The sequence below is a fragment of the Phocoena sinus genome, chromosome 1, assembly GCF_008692025.1.
Source record: "Phocoena sinus isolate mPhoSin1 chromosome 1, mPhoSin1.pri, whole genome shotgun sequence".
NCBI classification, from domain to species: Eukaryota; Metazoa; Chordata; class Mammalia; order Artiodactyla; family Phocoenidae; genus Phocoena; species Phocoena sinus.
The window spans coordinates 161,057,849-161,077,051 of record NC_045763.1 but is presented as its reverse complement, the minus strand read 5'-3'; the positions used below and the strand labels follow the sequence as shown (position 1 = coordinate 161,077,051).

The following is a 19,203-nucleotide window of genomic DNA, read 5'->3' as shown; positions in this document are numbered from 1 at the left end:
ATAAATTAATTAAAAAAAAGAATTCCCCATCATTCCTAAGTATGAGACATTCCATTTCAAAACATGAATGAAGGCCAGAGACAGGACAAAGGGAAGCTCTGATCCTGGAGTCATTCCCTCCTCAGTTCAAAAACAGGCTCCTATACTTACCACCTGTGTAATTTTAGTCAAATTATTTCAACTCTATGAGACTTATTTTCTTTCTTGTAAGAATGAAATGAGATCTAATTTATGGGAAAGTTCTAAGGCCATCCATAAGTCAAATTAAGAACACTCTTGTAAATTAATGCGTTGTCAGTTGCTTCATTTGCAAATATTTTCTCCCATTCTGAGGGTTGTCTTTTCGTCTTCTTTGTAGTTTCCTTTGCTTTGCAAAAGCTTTTAAGTTTCATTCTGTCCCATTTGTTTATTTTTGTTTTTTTTCCATTTCTCTAGGAGGTGGGTCAAAAAGGATCTTGCTGTGATTTATGTCACAGTGTCCTGCCTATGTTTTCCTCTAAGAGTTTGATAGTTTCTGGCCTTACATTTAGGTCTTTAAACCATTTTGAGCTTATTTTTGTGTATGGTGTTAGGGAGTGATCTAATCTCATACTTTTACATGTACCTGTCCAGTTTTCCCAGCACCACTTATTGAAGAGGCTGTCCTTTCTCCACTATACATTCCTGCCTCCTTTATCAAAGATAAAGTGACCATATGTGCGTGGGTTTATCTCTGGGCTTTCTATCCTATTCCATTGATCTTTCTGTTTTTGTGCCAGTACCATACTGTCTTGATTACTGTAGCTTTGTAGTATAGTCTGAAGTCAGGGAACCTGATTCCTCCAGCTCCGTTTTTCATTCTCAAGATTGCAAACAGTCCCTGGACATCCGTCAAGACAGTCATGAAATCCTATGCTCCAGTTAAAAAAAGTCAACTGTCTCATCAGAAATATTTCTTGCCATATATTCTAAGTAGAAATTTAAGCTGTTCTGCTTAGGACTCTGTGTGATTTCCAAATCTAAGTACTCATGTTTCATCAATACTGGTAAACAATCAGTTTTATCTTTACATGCTGTCTCTCCCCCACTCATGTTCCTCTTTCCTTCTGTAATTCCTATTAGATGTACTTTAGATTTCCTTACTATCTGATCTACATCACTTAATTTCTCTTTTATAACTTCTCTTTATATTTTTGTATTGAGATTGGGGGCTTGAGTTCCAAATCAAACTTCACAGATATCATCCGATAACTTATTTCTTCAACTGTATACAATTTGTTGCTTAATTTGTCTGCTCAGTTTATTTCTGTGATTTTTATTTTTAGAAGTCATACAGTACTATTTAAAATAGCTTTAATTTTTTGATAGTACCTTTTTCCTTTTCCATTTTTATCCCACTTTAATATTTATTTTATTAAAGATAAGTATTAGAAGTATATAATTATAAGGATAAAGAAAATGCTCATTCTTAGGAGTCTAAATCTATTGTTTGTTTCTGTCGACTCCTGATCACGGTGGATTATTTTGTAATGTTGGATAATGAGCTCCTCTGCAGTGAAGGGCTTTATCTGTGGGGATCTTGCACAGGCTGATTTAAGGATCACTTCTTCCAGAATGGTTTTGCTTCTGCCAGGTGTCCCTGGTTATGTTACCAACTAGGGCCAGTTTTTATATTAATTCTCAACTGAGGAAAGCATTAATATGAACCCCAAACCTCAGGGTTAACAGACTCATGGTTACAAACACAAATATAAACAGAGAGAAGTCACTCTCTTCAACAGAATATCAAGGCAGAGACAGAAAAACTCCTTATCTCTTTGCTCCTAGGCAGACACCCCCTCCCCGCCAAATCCATCACTGGAGAACTGAGATCTTCAGGGTCCTGGCTGTATGTGCAGCTCTCAATACCAATGCCCTGTTCAGGTTCCTTGGTTCAGTCTTAAGGCCTCCTTTTCTGTCCCAATGTGGTGGTTAAAATTCAAGCCCACTGGATAACTGCCCCCATCCCGTTCTCCTAAAACAGCTGTTGATTATATGTGATTATTTGTTGAACATTTAATGAATGCCAGGTACTATGTTAACACTTTACATATCTTATTTCATTTCGTTCCCATGGAAACCCTTCTATTTTTCCCACCTTACAGATGAGGAGACAGAAAGCAAGATAAGCAACTTGCTCAAAGCTTATGCAGTAAGTAAGAAGCAGAATTGAGATTTGACCTAGATCTATCTGAGCCTGAGTATGCATTGTTAATTACCATACACTGCCACTTTTAAAAACTTCTTCCTAGTGCCTAGGCTAGTGCTAGATGTAAAGTAGCCACTCAAGGACTGTCTGCTGAATGAACATTCTCCTTCGGTATGTAAGTCTGTTACTGGAAACCCCGAGAACAATTAAGTATTTGGCAGATTTTTTAAGAGTAGAAACAATGGGTATAAAACAGTGGATGGATTATAGGATATCACCCAAACTACTGAGTAGAAATAATGTTGGATGGCACTTCCAGCCATGTTTTATACTTGAATCACAATATTAAAATGTTTTATTGACTAATCATGAAATCATGAATTTTCTAGTGATAGCAAGATGCAGGACATTAAGTGTTCAATAACTGTTACATTTGTCATTTGTCATCATTATCAAAACAGAATCCCTCCGTGAGAAGAATTTATAAGCTAGTGGAGAGCACACATGTATAACCTAGACAGCCAGGTATAATGAATAAATATTTAACAGAAAAAGTAAAGAGAAAAAAAGGAAAGAGCAAAAGCTGACCAGGGATCTGCAAAGTCACAGGATGATAAATGAACATTTTCTGGTAACATGAATTCACTACAAAATTGAGCTGGGAACTATTTAACTATTTGTATGTTCAAACAGATGTTACAGAGCAGAATTTTAATATATATATAATATTCTTGGGACTCCTCTGGTGGGACAGTGGTTAAGAATCCTCCTGCCAATGCAGGGGACATGGGTTCGATCCCTGGTCCGGGAAGATCCCACATGCCATGGAGCAACTAAGCCTGTGTGCCACAACTACTGGGCCTGCACTCTAGAGCCCGCGAGCCACAACTACTGAAGCCTGCACACCCTAGAGCCCACACATCTCAACTACTGAGCCTACATGCCACATCTACTGAGCCTGTGTGCTACAAATACTGAAGCCTGCATGCCTAGAGCCCACGCACCTCAATAAAGAGGAGCCCCCACTCACCACAAAGAGAGAAAGCCCGCGCACAGTAATGAAGACCCAACGCAGCCAAAAAATAAATAAATAAAAATAAATTCATTAAAAATATATACATATATAAAATTCCAAAAAATCTTTAGGTTCAAATAGACGTCTTCATAGAATGATGACATTTGCTGTTAGGAATACCATTAAAAACAAAGTATGAGAATAAAAGCAAATATTTATATGGTGCTTATTCTGTGCCCTGTACATACTGACTCATTTAGCCTCACAATAATCCTCTTAGGTAGCTTTGATATTATTAGCACCTCCATTTTATGGGTAAGCAAACTGAGGCACTGACAGGTTAAGCACTCATCACGTCAAACAGCTGTCGAAACTGGGACTCAAACCTAGGTTGACTGGCTCCAGAGTCCATGCTGCCTCTGTCGGCCATACACAAGGTAGAATTTGAGCTAGGTGCTGAAGATTAAGAGTTTGGACAAATTAGGAGGAGGAGGAAAGGAAACTGTAATAATACAATTTACAATGCATTTAATACAAATTTATTACTTGACCTTAGAAAAGTCCAATCACAGATGGAGACAATAGCTTACACAGAATCTATGCTAAAACATTCACAAAGACTTTTTTTTTTAATGAAATAAGCACTGTATTTTTTAAAGTATCTAGTGGATACTGTTTCAAGTTTGCTTATTTATTGCTTTAGGCTTTTTCACAAGCTATTCCATACATGTACATTATTTCCCAAGTAGAATTCAAGTGCTTGAAGCAAGAGAATGTATGTGTTACTTCTTTTGCAGCCCTTACCACAGCACGGTCCTAGGCACATAATTGGCCCTAAATAATGCTTGTTCGATTGAACTAAAACAGTAACGTCTCTTTTTCACTTCCTCTTACCTAAGGAAATAGATTTAGAAAAAATGATTACATCACTTAAGATAATGTTTAAAATATATTTAACAACAAAAATCCCACAAATATTATCTGGTAGGAAACAGAAATAGAGGGGAAACACCAAAACAGAGAGTACTTTTGTCACTGAAAGATTAAATATAACGGCAAGTCAGCAAATTCGAAAAAAGAAGCATGAATTAGTACAAAAAGCAAAGATTAAATTAAATGGACCCACTCTACTTTCTGATCCAGAAAATTTTGAATCTGTAATTATAAATCCTTACTGCTCAAGCTATGCAAATTAAAGGATAAGATTTAAATATGCAAAGAACATACAGAAGAACTGTTTTATGTTACTTTCAAAAATAGAGATGAGACAAATGGAACTAGACCAAGGTCAAATTTATTTTAACCTAGACTTTCCTTTTTTTTTTTCAACTACAATTTTACCTGAAAGCTTCACCTTCTCATATTCTAGATTGGATTTCTCTACTATAGAAAAACATAAAAGATATTTCCATGCCCATTTAAAAGACAAAAATGAAACCTATGAAATAAATGGAATAAAACTGGTTCCAATAAGAATTATGACCACTCTTACTGAAATTAAGAAAATATATTATTTTACTAATAGGACTCTCCTGAAATTTTCAAAGTAAAAGACTAAAATAATAAGAGAGTAACCTCAGAGGTCCAAGTGAAAGTGGAGACATACGTTAAAAATTTGGATGATGGGGCTTCCCTGGTGGCGCAGGGGTTGAGAGTCCGCCTGCCGAAGCAGGGGACACGGGTTTGTGCCCTGGTCCAGGAAGAGCCCACATGCCGCGGAGCAGCTGGGCCCGTGTGCCATGGCCGCTGAACCTGAGCATCCGGAGCCTGTGCTCCGCAACGGGAGAGGCCACAACAGTGAGAGGCCCGCGTACCAAAAAAGAAAGAAAAAAAAAAATTTGGATGATGGGTATAAAATAGTGGATGGATTACAGGATATCACTCAGACTATTGAGTTTCAGAGTAAGCTTGGCCCAAAGTTAGTTCAAAAACAGACCCAGGGACTTCCCTGGTGGCTCAGTGGTTAAGAATCAGCCTGCCAATGCAGGGGACATGGGTTTGAGCCCTGGTCCAGGAAGATGCCACATGCCGTGGAGCAACAAAGCCTGTGTGCCACAACTACTGAACCTGCACTCTAGAGCCTGAGAGCCACAACTACTGAGCCCACGTGCCCCAACTACTGAAGCCCACTCGCCTAGAGCCCATGCTCTGTCTGCAACAAGAGAAGCCACCACAACGAAAAGCCTGCACACCGCAACAAAGAGTAGCCCCTGCTCGCTGCAACTAGAGAAAGCCCATGCAAAGACCCAACACAGCCAAAAATAAATAAATAAAACAAATTTATTTTAAAAAAAGCAAAACAAACAAACAAAAAACAGACCCAGAGAATGGTCAGGTCTAGAAAGAGAATTTGAATATGGAGGTAAAAGTAGGAGAGGGAAGAGGCTATAAAGGGAGAGGAATGAACAGCAAAGTCATAATAATAGTAAAACAGGATTTGTTGGTACTGCTTAAATCTTTATTTCATAAGAATTGTCAATTTTGAAGATGTTTTAACCACAAAAACATTTGCACTTGAATCATTTTAGTACATGCTCTTTTCTTTACTAAAAGGAAAATGTCCACCTTAGCAATCTTCAAAAAAAGCTATAACTTGGCAATGACCCATCAAAAACAGAGGGCAGGATAGTTTCTAAAAAGGTAAGAACCAAAATCAAGGGAATTCCCTGGCAGTCCAGGGGTTAGGACTCCATGCTCTCATTGCCAAAGGCCCGGATTCGATCCCTGGTTGGGGAACTAAAATCCCACAAGCTGCCAAAAAAACACCAAGAACCGAAAATCAATATTTTAAAGTTTTTAACGTAAAACTGTTACTTTACTTGTTCCAGGTTAGAACGAGACTTCCAAATGTTTGCACTCTGGACCGTGCCTGAATTTTGAAGGCCAAGTTTCCATGGCTCTCAGAAGGCAAAGGTAACACCCTTTATTAACATTTACAGAGAGCCTACTAAATATATACCACCAGGCTCAGTGCAGCATATGTTGGGGGAAGAGGGGGGTGGGGGCATGTATTTATTGGCCATTTGTCTCTTCGGAGAAATGTCTATTCAGATCCTTTGCCCAATTTTTAATTGGGTTATTATTTATTGAGTTGTAAGTTGCATTATTTTTACACTCAAAAAAACTTTTTAAAAGGCATTTGAATATATGCTAATATATATAATCACTAAGAATGTGGCAAGGTTACTATAAATATTGAGGGTTATGAAGAAACCTCCCTCGTTCCTGATGTACTCCTTTACTCATCTCTGGGGAGGTAGATTGATTTATCTGTTTGGTAAATTTGGTAATACCTGATCTTAACTGTCTCAGCCACCTTTCTTTCTTGAGTGAGCCTGTCAGCAGAAAACAGACCCTGCTCTGCTCTGCTCTGTTGTTTAGCTGGGCAGGCCTCTGGACAGGAAAAGACAGAGGAGAAAAGATTGAGAAGAAGATTAAGAAGGAAAAATTAGATGGAAAATAAGGAGAGGTGGGATAGGATAGAGACTTCAGTGCAGATAATAGACAAGGAGTTTTTAGAGGAAAATGAGTGTGACAGCTTGGTTGGATAGGAAAAGTATAAGAAGTAACTAGAGATCTACTGAAGTTGCCTCTTCAACTCCCATTGCCCTTAATCCAGTTCAAGTCCTAACTCCTAAACCTTAATACAATCTCTCAACAATCCATCTAACTTTATTCCCTAGTAATCTTCTACTAAGATATGCCTTGTCACATGCTGTTCAATTTGAATATAAATTGGCACAATTTATCAGAAAACAATTTCATAATAAATAGTAAGACTATTAAAACAATTAAGACCTACTAAGTTTCTTTCTGAAGGTTTATGCTAAAGAAATATTCTGAATAGCAAGCAAAAAAAGAAAAAAGGGAGAGGGGAAGGATTCTCTATGCACAAACATGAACAGCAAGGCATTATTTTAAAAGTTTATTCTGTTCCAGGAACTGTTCTGTATATTTTGTACACATTACCTCAGTTAATCCTTTTAATTGCTACAAAGAAGTACTGTTTCTCCCATTTACAAATGGGAAAACTAAGTGGCCAGATAGTTTGTCCAAGGTCACTGTGGCAATGCGTGAAAAATTGGAAACAATCTAAATGTTCAATAATAGGGGAATGATTAAGTAAATTAGCTCATACCCTAGATATTACAACACCACAAAAGATGTACATTATAAATCTATAATGAGGGAAATAGAATCTAAAACAAATCATAAATATGATCTCAACTATGTTTACACACACTCCAGAGATACTGAAAGTAAATATACAGAAATGTTCACAATTCTTGCTCTTGGCTGATGGAAGTACAAGTTAATATTTTTTTGTACTTTTCTGCATTTTGCATATATTTAAACATACAATATTTTTCTATTTAAAAAAATGTTTAAAGCATTAAACCAAGGACACAATACTTTTAAAAACTCCAAAGAATGCTACAGTTAATCTATATATTAATATTGTTCACCTCTTTACAAAGAAAATAATCCAAATATATACAAGGTTATCACAAAGTTAGCAAATTAAAAACAAAACAACCAATCTACTAACTGCTCTATGTGCTTAACACTGTGGAAGGCGGTCACTTTAACATGTGTTATCTCATGCAATAAATGTGTGGGTTTTTTTTTTCTTTTGTAAGGTGTGTTTATCCACCATTTCAGAGGATTCCCATTGCCTTAAGACCCTAACTATTTTAGAGCATCAAAGAGTCAATGGATATATTTGCCAATAACCTACAGAAACAGGAGTTCCTACAAAGCCAGTTCTCAAGGGCACAAAGTAGAAACCTCTATGGTGGAACTCTACAGATCTTAGAAATCAACTCATCTGAATTGTTACATAACTTTTCCCTATATGTTTACCAAACCCTAAGTCAAAAAGGTGGTATTTGGGCTTCCCTGGTGGCGCAGTGGTTGAGAGTCCGCCTGCCAATGCAGGGGACACGGGTTCGTGCCCCGGTCCGGGAAGATCCCACATGCCGTGGAGCGGCTGGGCCCGTGAGCCATGGCCGCTGAGCCTGAGTGTCCGGAGCCTGTGCTCCACAACGGGAGAGGCCACAACAGTGAGAGGCCCGCATATGGGGCTTGGGGGGGGGGGGGGGCGGGCGGAGGTGGCATTTAAAATTCTGGTAAAATGAGGAAATAAATTCTACAAAATATTTAGTGAATTAATTATAAATTATACTAAACCAAAAAAGGTTTTCATATGTTTTCTTCCTTCTTAAAAAACTACTTATATATATTTGGGACTTGTATTTTTCATCAAATGTTTTGATGAAAGGGCTCATTTTTACTGCATTTCCCACAGTACTTAGTACAATGCTGATCACCTATGGGCTCAAACATTAGCCAATAAACTAATAGGAACTAATGCTAGCTTCAAGGTCATTGACAAGCCACCATAATTCAAAATTATTCACCGAAGTGTATATGGATGTTGTAATGTGTAGGTTCATATGGATTATCAATAAATTAAAATTAACCTATGAATTCAACTAGGAAAAAGAACATAACCCATACGGCATCAAACATAATTTTAACACTATTTCAGTTTTGAAACCTAAGCCAGGAGCTCTCTAGTTTACTCTCTATTCTTCTTTTGAACAAAAAGCAAAAATCTATTAATTCTATCGTTTCAGAAGATATGAAATTTCAAAATGAGCTTAGGCTGATATGTTTACTTTTAATTAAGGCTCTTGTCTCACACGGCCTTTTCAATCCATCCTGCAAGCCAGAGGCAGATTACTGTTCAGAAAACACTACCTTTGTAAGCAACTATACTCCAGTAAAAATTAATTTTAAAAAATAATAAAATTTACAAAAATAGAAAACACACTATCTTCGTGTTTTACATAAGAAAGACGGTGACTTGATAGACTTGTAGAATGAATATTTCTCCATGTCTCAAAGTTCTATGACATCTTACTGTCTGGTGAATTTAGCAAGCGTCACCCTGGTCTTAGATTTTACTGAGCATCAAAACAATCTGTTCCTTCAGATAAGTCTCAATATCTCCAATATGCCACTACCAATATCCCATTATCTGGTTCTATTCCTATTTTTAACTCTCAATCCCCTTCTGTCATTACCCCCACTACCATTACCCAGTTCAACCACATCGAGAACTGCAGCCTCAGGAGCTCCCCAGTGGCCTAATGGTTAGGATTCCAGGCTTTCATTGCCATGGCCAGGGTTCAATCCCTGGTTGGGGAACTGAGATCCTGCAAGTGGCGCAGCGTGGCCAAAAACAAAAAAAAGTAAACAAAATAAAATTATTTTTAAAACAACAACAAAAAAAACCCTTCAGACTTCTGCCTTTTTTTTTTTTTTTAACATTAGCCTCCTCCTGGCATTACTTTCTTTCCTATCGAACACTGAATTCATGGATCATCTCTAGCTACCTCCTTAGTTCTCATATTTCTTCTGCACCCACCCTATAAAACTCCAGCCCTGATCAACCTAACCACTTTCTCTGCTTTTATACCCAAGCTGCTATCTGTTGCTAAAGAAAATCACAATTATGCAGATTGGTAACTGTAAAAACAGTATCCATCCAACCTCAGGTAGGAGCCTCAATGATGGCCAGACATCATTCCTCATAGAGCTCCCGGGACCACGTCCCCCAAAGCTATTCTAAACCTTTACCACTGGCCTCCAGTCCTCTTTGTATTCCTAGCTCAGCAATCTCAACTGGGCCACATGTAAACAGAGCTTACCAGATGTTAGTTGGTAACTAGTATTTCCCCCTGTTATCTCAGTAGTAGAATGTTTCTACCTGCTGTTCAAGGATATTCTTTCCCTTTCTTACTCTTTTCCACTTCATCAGGAGCATGTGTGTATAATCAACCTACCTATGGACTCATTCCTCTCACTGCGTAGGGCATCCTCACAAAATGCAGCTTTCCTTTATCCTAATCCTTACTCTATGAACAACTCTTTGAAGTGCCAGGAAAAATTCAGTCACAAGAATTAATCATCTTTCTGTAAAATGCACAGATGGCAAACAAATGATAAAAAACAAAGTAACCTGCAGGATACTTGAGAAATGTCTAAAGGTATACTAAACAATAGGTAAGATATTTGAGGAAGATCTGTTTTTTTAAAAGAATCAGTATGTCTTGTCCTATAAGATAATCTATTAAATTATTTTTGTCATAAATAAAATACTAAAAAATGAAGCTTATATATAGAGATCCTTACAAAACTATCGCTGATGAGAAGGATTAGAGATTTATAACCAAGCTCAAATTAATTCTGTGGTTCTTATCTTTTTCTGGGTCATGGACCTTTGAAGAATCTGATGAAAGCTAAGAATTCCCTCCTCAGAAAAATACACACATACTACCACTAAGTTATGAATGTTATTTCAGGGGGCTCACAGACCCCTTGAAGTCTATTCTTGGGCCTGACATTAAAAACTCTGATTGTTGGGCTTCCCTGGTGGCGCAGTGGTTAAGAATCCACCTGCCAATGCAGGGGACACAGGTTCGAGCCCTGGTCCAGGAAGATCCCACATGCCACAAAGCAACTAAGCCCGTGTGCCACAACTACTGAGCCTGCGCTCTAGAGCCCACGAGCCACAACTACTGAGCCTAAATGCCACAACTACTGAAGCCCACGCACCTAGAGCCTGTGCTCTGCAACAAGAGAAGCCACCACAATGAGAAGCCCGTGCACTGCAACAAAGAGTAGGCCCCGATCGCCATAACTAGAGAAAGCCCACGCACCGCAACAGACCCAACGCAGCCAAAAATAAATAAATAAAATTAAAAAAAAACAAAACTCTGATTGTTCCCAAGAAATTATATCTTATCCATGTCAAACAGGTAGATATTGTTTTCTATTCCTATAATATCTAAATAAATATTTATGATATTAATTCTTACTGTGATGTTTGACACAATAGTGACATACTAATTTATATCTCCAGCATAACAAAAGTTAATAGAAAGGCAGGAAGGGAGACAGGTGTAAAAGTGAATATGCTTTCCTATAATTAGTCATTCAAGAGAAAGTATTTTGATGGGGGTTTGGGAAAAGAAAAAATTCCAGAGTAAGGTAGTTTATCCTAGGTAAGAAATTCTAAGAAAAGAATAAAAAACCAAGAGAAAAAATTTGTCCCAGAAGAAGATACCTTCCAATACTTTGAAAGACTGTGGACAGAATACGATTTTTCCCCGAAGATATTTTATTTCAGTGGAGAATATTCCCTAAAGAAAACACATATGATGAAAGAGACACTATTAAATATATTCTAGTGGGAATTCCCTGGCGGTCCAGCTGTTAGGACTTGGCACTTTCACTACCGAGGGCCTGGGTTCAATCCCTGGTTGGGGAACTAAGATCCCACAAGCCACGTGGTGCAGCCAAGTAAATAAACAAATATATATATATATATATATATATATATATGTATTTACACACACACACACACACACACACACACACACACATATATACTCTAGCACAGTTTAGTATTGGTGTACTCAAAGTTTCCTTCTGTAATAGGGAAGAACAAGTCTGACATCATACTGGATCTGCTTCTTCTACTTTAACGTTTGTATTCTATTGCTTTTTGCCACAAGTTAAGAATGTTGCCTATAGCCTAAAATATACAGGATAGCCCATTCTCAAGACTCTGACCTTTAAAGGTAAAACACTTTTCCATTCACATAGAGATAAAAAGTTGCAGAAGAGAAAATAACATTTGTCTTGTTGGAGGTTTATAGGAACACTGTGATTGGACCTACCTGGAAAGCTGGAAGAATGAAGGATTCTGGCACCAAGAAGTTTGCAGCAACCAACCACACCCCCACCCCTTTTAGTATAAAGGGGCCTGAAGTCTAACTGGGGGAAGATGGTTCTTTGGGACACTAGTCCACCACCTTTTCAGTCTGCTGGCTTTCTGAATAAAGTCACTCACTATTCCTTGCCCCATGAACTTGTCTCCCGATTTACTGGCCTGTTGTGCAGTGAGCAGTATAGGTAACACTTGTACTCAAAAGTTTCTTCCTGGCAAATAAAATCCACCAGACATCAAAAGTATGATGACAGTGATCAATGGATTCTAACTGCTAAATTAAACCTTCTGTTCAACTTTCATTATAGGAAAAAACTCTAATTTTTGAATAACCATGTTTTCCTTAAGTTAAAATATATCAGGCTTCCCTGGTGGCGCACTGGTTAAGAATCCGCCTGCCAATACAGGGGACATGGGTTCGAACACTGGTCCGGGAAGATCTCACATGCCGCAGAGCAACTAAGCCCGTGCGCCTCAAGTACTGAGCCTGCGCTCTAGAGCCTGTGAGCCACAACTACTGAGCCCGCGTGCCTAGAGCCCACGCTCTGCAACAAGAGAAGCCACCGCAATGAGAAGCCCGCGCACCACAACGAAGAGTAGCCTCCACTCGCCGCAACTAGAGAAAGCCCGTGCGCAGCAATGAAGACCCAGCGCAGCCAAAAATAAATAAACAAAAAATAAATAAATTTATAAAAATAAAATAAAATTTATCCACCTTTTTTTCTCTCTGGAGCACTATTACTTTTGTAATAGAGAGGAAGGAGAGGAAAAAAGGAAGGCGTAAAATGTGTTGTACTCCTACCCCACCCCCACCCCAAGGTTATAATAAACCATGACCTGTTCTGACTTTTGAACTTTTCATGGAAGACAGCTTAGGAAAAAACCAAATTCTGAGGTAAGGCAGAATAAGCTATAGGAGATATTATTCTGGATATCTTTTTACGTACTCTGAAGCACTGTAACAAAATGGAAACTCTCCAGCAAAGGCTATACAAAATACATAGTTTTATACAAAGTATTATACAAGTACATGGAAACTGTAGTTTTAAGACATTCTTAGAATATTTGTTTCATCAGCATAGATAAGTGTTCCCGGAGGAGAATTTTTGCTCATAAGTTTTCTGCACACATAGGTATACTCTTTGAGGCTGTCAGGGAAGGTAAGCCAAATACTCAAAGGTCAAAGCCCTGTCATGGTTTACTAGGGAGTCCCTAGGTTTTCCCCAGGCACACAGCTGAAAGAGGACAAAAAGCCTATAGGCATCAAAATGCACAAAATTATAATTAACCAAGAGGGTACCTGATATAATAAAAAATTACCTCCTGAATTAGACACTTCAGGTTAATTTGAAATAGATCTTTCTCTGGCTAGCAAAAATACGAACTTTGGTGGACATAAGACCTATTAGGTCAATTTTAAACTAGAGTTCAACTGTAAGACTAAGACAACAAACCATCTTGTCTTATAAAACATTTAATTATATGATTAAAATAAGGACGTCACATAACATTGCTTCTAATTTTGGCTCTTTACAGTGCTTATGCAATGCTATAGTTAAAAACTCTAACTGGCGTGACAAAGAACTCCACAACAATTTTGTTTTCTTAAACTATTGGAGCAAAAGAAACCTAGTTATTACTTTGTAAATTGTTGAAAAATATAAAGCCTAATGACTGAATTTGGATTAAGAAATCACAAATGGATACAAAACCTTTTTTTCAGGAAACTAAACTTCATAATTTTACAAAATTCCACTCCTCTTTTGAGTTGAACATGAGGGAGGAAATCAAGTCTGCTACTTGGTATGAATCCTTTTGAGACCTGATTTAAGTAAACTTTTTCATGTCCACAGTGGAAAAAAGAAAAATCTAAACTAATCTTTGGTGGTTAATAAGGGAGAAAAATAAAAAACAAAACAAAACTCCACTAGGCTTCAATAAATAAAACACATGTTCACAAAAATAAGTCCTTGTTGAAAAATCTTAAGCAATGTTTTTCAGTTCATTTAATAATTCTTTTTGAAGATTTTGTTGTACAGAGCTAATACCTGCAGAAGAGAGAAATAGTGAACAAGGAAAACAATGCAGGCATAAAATAAAAATACAAGTGGTATGCCCTCCAATATCCAGGAACAACAGCATTCTTTATCTTATTATAAAGTTCACATATTTTAAATAAATTATTTATTTAAAAACCTATATATAAAAGGTGCTTCAAAATATTATTATTTTTTTTCTTTTTTGCGGTACGCGGGCCTCTCACTGTTGTGCCCTCTCCCGCTGCGGAGCACAGGCTCCGGACGCGCAGGCTCAGTGGCCATGGCTCAAGAGCCCAGCCGCTCCACGGCATGTGGGATCTTCCCGGACCGGGGCACGAACCCGTGTCCCCTGCATTGGCAGGCGGACTCTCAACCACTGCACCACCAGGGAAGCCCCCAAAATGTTAGTTTGCCTTCATTCAAATTACAAATCCACAGCCACCTAATTCACTGGGTTTTCAAAATGCAGCAAACATAGAAAAAATGTTATTATTTATTCAGATAGTAGCTTTCCAAGAAAATCAGGTTAGTATTCTCATAAGAGAACTTAATAGGTACAACAATTACAAAATATTGTTAATTACTAAAATCTCTCAGGTACTGTCAATTAAAATATCAAATGCCCAAATGTCAATAAAGTTGACTAAATGTGTCACTTACTCCTTCAGAATTCTTCCTACAGTCAAAGGGAAAAATACTCTTGATTTGTCAGTATTTTGACAAACACACACTATTTTTCCTTTCCACATGGCTAATGATGATGAAAAAGCGGGAAGTCCTAAGAGATGGAAGGGAGGAGGTGATATAAAGGCAAAAAGTTTTCATCTCCAAATATGTTAAAGAGCAGAATCTGAAAACTGTGACTAAAACAATTTAAGAAATCTCAACCTATTATAAGATTCAGAACTTTTTAATGATGTATTTCTTTTTTTGAAGATTGTTTAGATATGATTTTTTTTACTTTTTATTAAAGGATATTATAAAATAGTTACTTCAAATGCATTTAAAAAAGTATTCCTTGGTTAAAAGGAAATATAATTTCCCCCAAAGGAATGATACATAAATAAGGAAAAGCCTATATTCATGTGAATCTTCAAGGCCCTAAACAGAACACACTCATAACTGTATCAAGACAGATGGACATATTGAGTGCAGAACTTCTCAATAAAAATATAATCCTTGTAAAGACCACTTAAATTGAGCCTTTTTAAAAACAGAAAATTGCCAGACTATCAATTATTCTTCCTTAAATAACTAAAGAAAAATTTGCTAAGACTAATTTGAAGCAACAAAACAACGTATTCTCTCTCTTATCCAATTAAAATGGTGTCAATGGATAGCCATCTATATTTAAAGACAAAATGAAAATGCTCTGTTTTCCTACATAATGTGTATGCACCTCTCACGAAACAAGCAACATCCAGTAACTATCCCCTTCCCCAAATCTGTCTTTGATCCTTTAACACTCCACACACTGCCAACACTGTGCTACGTTTATACTGACTAGGTTTTACAGAGGGAGTTTGTTGACTGATCAGGTAATTTAAGATTTCTTTATACCATAAAAGTTGTGGAGGAGGCATGTTTCTCATATTAAATTATACTGAATATTAATTAGGCCTTCAAGTAAATTCTGATATTAAATGTAAATGTAAAAGTACAGCTAAAATAGTATTTAGGTAAGCTTATCAGAATACAGACATCAAGATAAGAACGATGATGGGTCCTATTGATCCCCACTGAAGTCAGTGAGCTGCAGTTACCTTTCAAAGAGGGTTATCTTTAAGTTATAACAGCTCTGAACAAGAGCTGGTGCAAATTACCACATCTGTTGCAAAAACAACTTAAAACACATTCCTTGTCAATATGTCAGTAGCGTTCTCTAAAAAACTGCCATATTCCCTTTACAGTTTAACCAAACCACCACACACTTGTGTGTGTTTTGCTATTACTCAGGCTCCCAGTGTTTTACAGCCAAAAAACATACCCTCTTCCTTCCCAGTTTTTGCTAAAAAGATTTTATCTTTCCTTTAATAACACCATCATATATAGAAGTGCATTTACAGAACTCTTAGGCATACCTGAAACCGATTCAGAAAATAAGCCTCCAACAGTAGGTACTCTACCTGTTTACCATAGAGTTCAAACTTCTCGTATGTTTTCAAGTTCTCCCTACTTAATACCAACAGATATAGTAGACAATGACTCATACAGTGTCTTGACACACTGTTGACATGCAGATGTAATTAACTGTAACGATGACACACCAGGAAATGACTGAGCCCTCTATACATCTTATGACACTCACTAAACAAGCACAGGGCACCTGTTAATCCTCCTCAGTCAACACAAAAAGGAAGAGACTTTTTGGGACTTTCATCCTGCTAGAATCTTCTCAGTTTGAATATCCCAGCACTTTAGGAAAAAGATTTTTAAATTTACTCCACAGAATTTACCCCAGACTCTCAGGGTAAGAAGATATCTTAAGAATCACACAGTAATCCTATAGATATGTGCTGCCCAATAAGGTCTTTAGCCACCAGCTAAGACATGTAGCTGGTTGGAATTCAGATGTACTGTAAATATAAAATACCCATGAGATTTTGCAGATTCAGTATGAAAGAATGTAAAACATCTCATCATTAACTTTTAAAACTGATCACATGTTGAAATGATATATATAGAAATCAAATAAAATATATTAAAATTAATTCCACCTACTACTTCTTTTTTACTTTTTTAATGTGACTAGAAAACTTTAAATTGCTCATAAAGCTTGTATTATATTTCTATTGGGCAGCACTACTGTAGACCCACAGCCTAAATTCTGATAGCAAACTGTCACTTGGCATTTCCCAATTACAACTGCCATATCAAAGTCAAAAGAAAAATCAGTATTTTGACTTCTCTGTCAATTAAACGGGGATAGTAAAAAAAATAACTTAAGAATAGTGTAAAAATAGTAGAATCAGTTTGCCTGACACCACTAAACAGATATTACATTACTTCAAAAAGGCAAAAATAGCACAGGATGCAAAAACTACACCTCTTAGAAAAATAAGATGGGAAATATACAAACAAGGTTTTTTCTAAAGAAGTAGCTCTAAATGCTGATTATAAAGTTCACTTTTAAGGGAAATGGATATTTGTCATTTCTAGCACCTGGGACCTCAGAAAAATAAAATGTGTAAGATTCTGTCTCTTATTATTTAAGCATCGTCAACCACAAACCATTAACACTATAAAAAGGGAAATAATTACCATAACCTAATTCTCTTTTCCAAAATCAAAAGAATATAACACCACTCAAAAGCAAAATTAAAAACATTAATTTCTCTACAGTTGAGTAGGTTATCTTTGGTCCACAAATATAAAATAACAAAGTATATTTTAAGGTAGGTATTTTTTACCACAATTTTTTAAAGTATATTTTAAACGTGAGAAATTCAACAACACAGTTCTATGAGTGAACCATTTCTTCCTCTACCGTAATAGATCTTTCTGCTTTGATTTTTAAAATATTTAGGCCTCAAGGGCTCTTGGGGAAAAAAATCCAGTGTATTTCTGAATGTACAGAAATATTTTTATAAGGAGAGATGGGGAGACAGTTCAGTAAAAGGATCAGGGGTATGGAGCTCTCTCAGGCGTTCAGAGGATGCAAGAATAACTTCTAGAGTTGTCAATGGGGAAAATATTTTTAAAAGAATAAAAAAAAAATAAGACCAAAGGGTTCCCAGGGCTTCCACAACAGTTGACAAGACACTTTCTACGGTGTCCTCACAAATTTACAACCCGAAAAAGGCCATACTTGGCCATCAATTCTTTATCCATTTGATATTCATCAGCCGAATAAATCTTCAGACTTCTATTTGCTAGGCGATACATTCCTTAGGAATCTTTTCCTTGTGCATTTAAAATACCAAGCTCAATTACGCTCCCAGTAAGGTACGCAGAAAGGACTGTACACATTTTAAAATAGGAAGTTGAATGGCTGCAGTTTCCTGCCTTGGTGGAAAGGGTGATGGGTAAAGCTCTTTCTGAGTATAATCCTTAAATACTGAAATCGCTCTCAAAGAATTGAGTCTTCTATCACTATCCAATAGGTAAAAAGACTGCCAAAATTCCCATTAGAGCATCCTATTTTTAGTCTTTGGAATCGGTCTTTTAAATTGTATTTCACAGTACAATATGTTTGACTAAGTTTACAAAGGCAACAAAATAAGCATCCTAAGACCTTACTGTTTTCAAGCTCAGGAAGGAATTTTAAACTTTTCAATCTTATTTTTTTTCATCTTAACTTTAAATCTTATAAACGCGCAAATAAAAATAAAGACTAAGATAAATATTGGCCCAGAGGGAGGAACGGAAGGGAGACACTAGGTGCTTCTTGACAACCTAAGTGGTGAGGGGAAGAAAACAGGTATGAAGGAAAATAAAACCACCCACAGGGGTGGAGAGACACGGCTGTGGGCAACAGGACAAAAACGAACAGAGGCGCAGTGAAAACCGCAGGCTCTGCGGGGAGCCGGGAGAGGGACAACTCCTGGCGCGAGTGCCCTAGGGAAGGAGAAATGGGCGCGCTGCGCAGGAAGAGGCCACGGTGGCGACAGAAGAGAGGGAAACAGGAGAGCGCAGAAAGGAGGAGGTGAGGGAACAGGGCTCCACCGCACCGAGAGGGCAGAGGCGGCGCTGCCGGAGGAAGACAGCGCCGGGGGAGCAGCGAGGGGGTTCCCAACGGCTTTACCCTAGACGCGAGCCGGCCGGCCAGCTGCGACCCGCTCTTCCTCTCCTCACCTGGGAACCGGAGACGAAAGGAGGGCTACCGCCGGGCGCCGGATCCGCTTCCAGCCCCGCTTGCTGACATGGCGGCCGACCAGCTGTCACAGAGCTTGCTCGGGTCTCCCGCCGCTCGAGCGGAGGAGACACCTCTCGCCTTCCCGCCCCGCCTCCCTCTGCGTACCCCTCCCGGCTGGCTGGCTGGCTGGTGGCCGGCCGCCCGCCACCGCGGAGCATAGAGCGCGGATGGCTAGAGAGGAGGCGCAGAGGACGGACGACCATAGAGTTCGAGTTCAGACACCGCCTGGATGGTCCGTCTCTCTCCTCGGCCGTCCACTCACAGTCCTCGGGCGTCTGCGCCGGTACGGAAACGGAAGTGACGGCAAAGGCAAGATGGAGAGGTCGT

General features: G+C 38.1%; 1 protein-coding gene across 3 annotated transcripts in view; it reads right to left on the bottom strand.

Annotated features, from left to right (window-relative positions):
- Positions 1 to 19,106, bottom strand: part of CNST (consortin, connexin sorting protein) — a 118,709-nt gene extending 99,603 nt beyond the window's left edge. For all 3 annotated transcript variants that reach the window (XM_032638455.1, XM_032638469.1, XM_032638464.1), the window contains exon 1: positions 18,816 to 19,106. The gene's annotated coding sequence lies outside the window, so the exon portion shown is untranslated. The remainder of the gene's footprint in view (positions 1 to 18,815) is intronic.
- Positions 19,107 to 19,203: the final 97 nt, after the last annotated feature.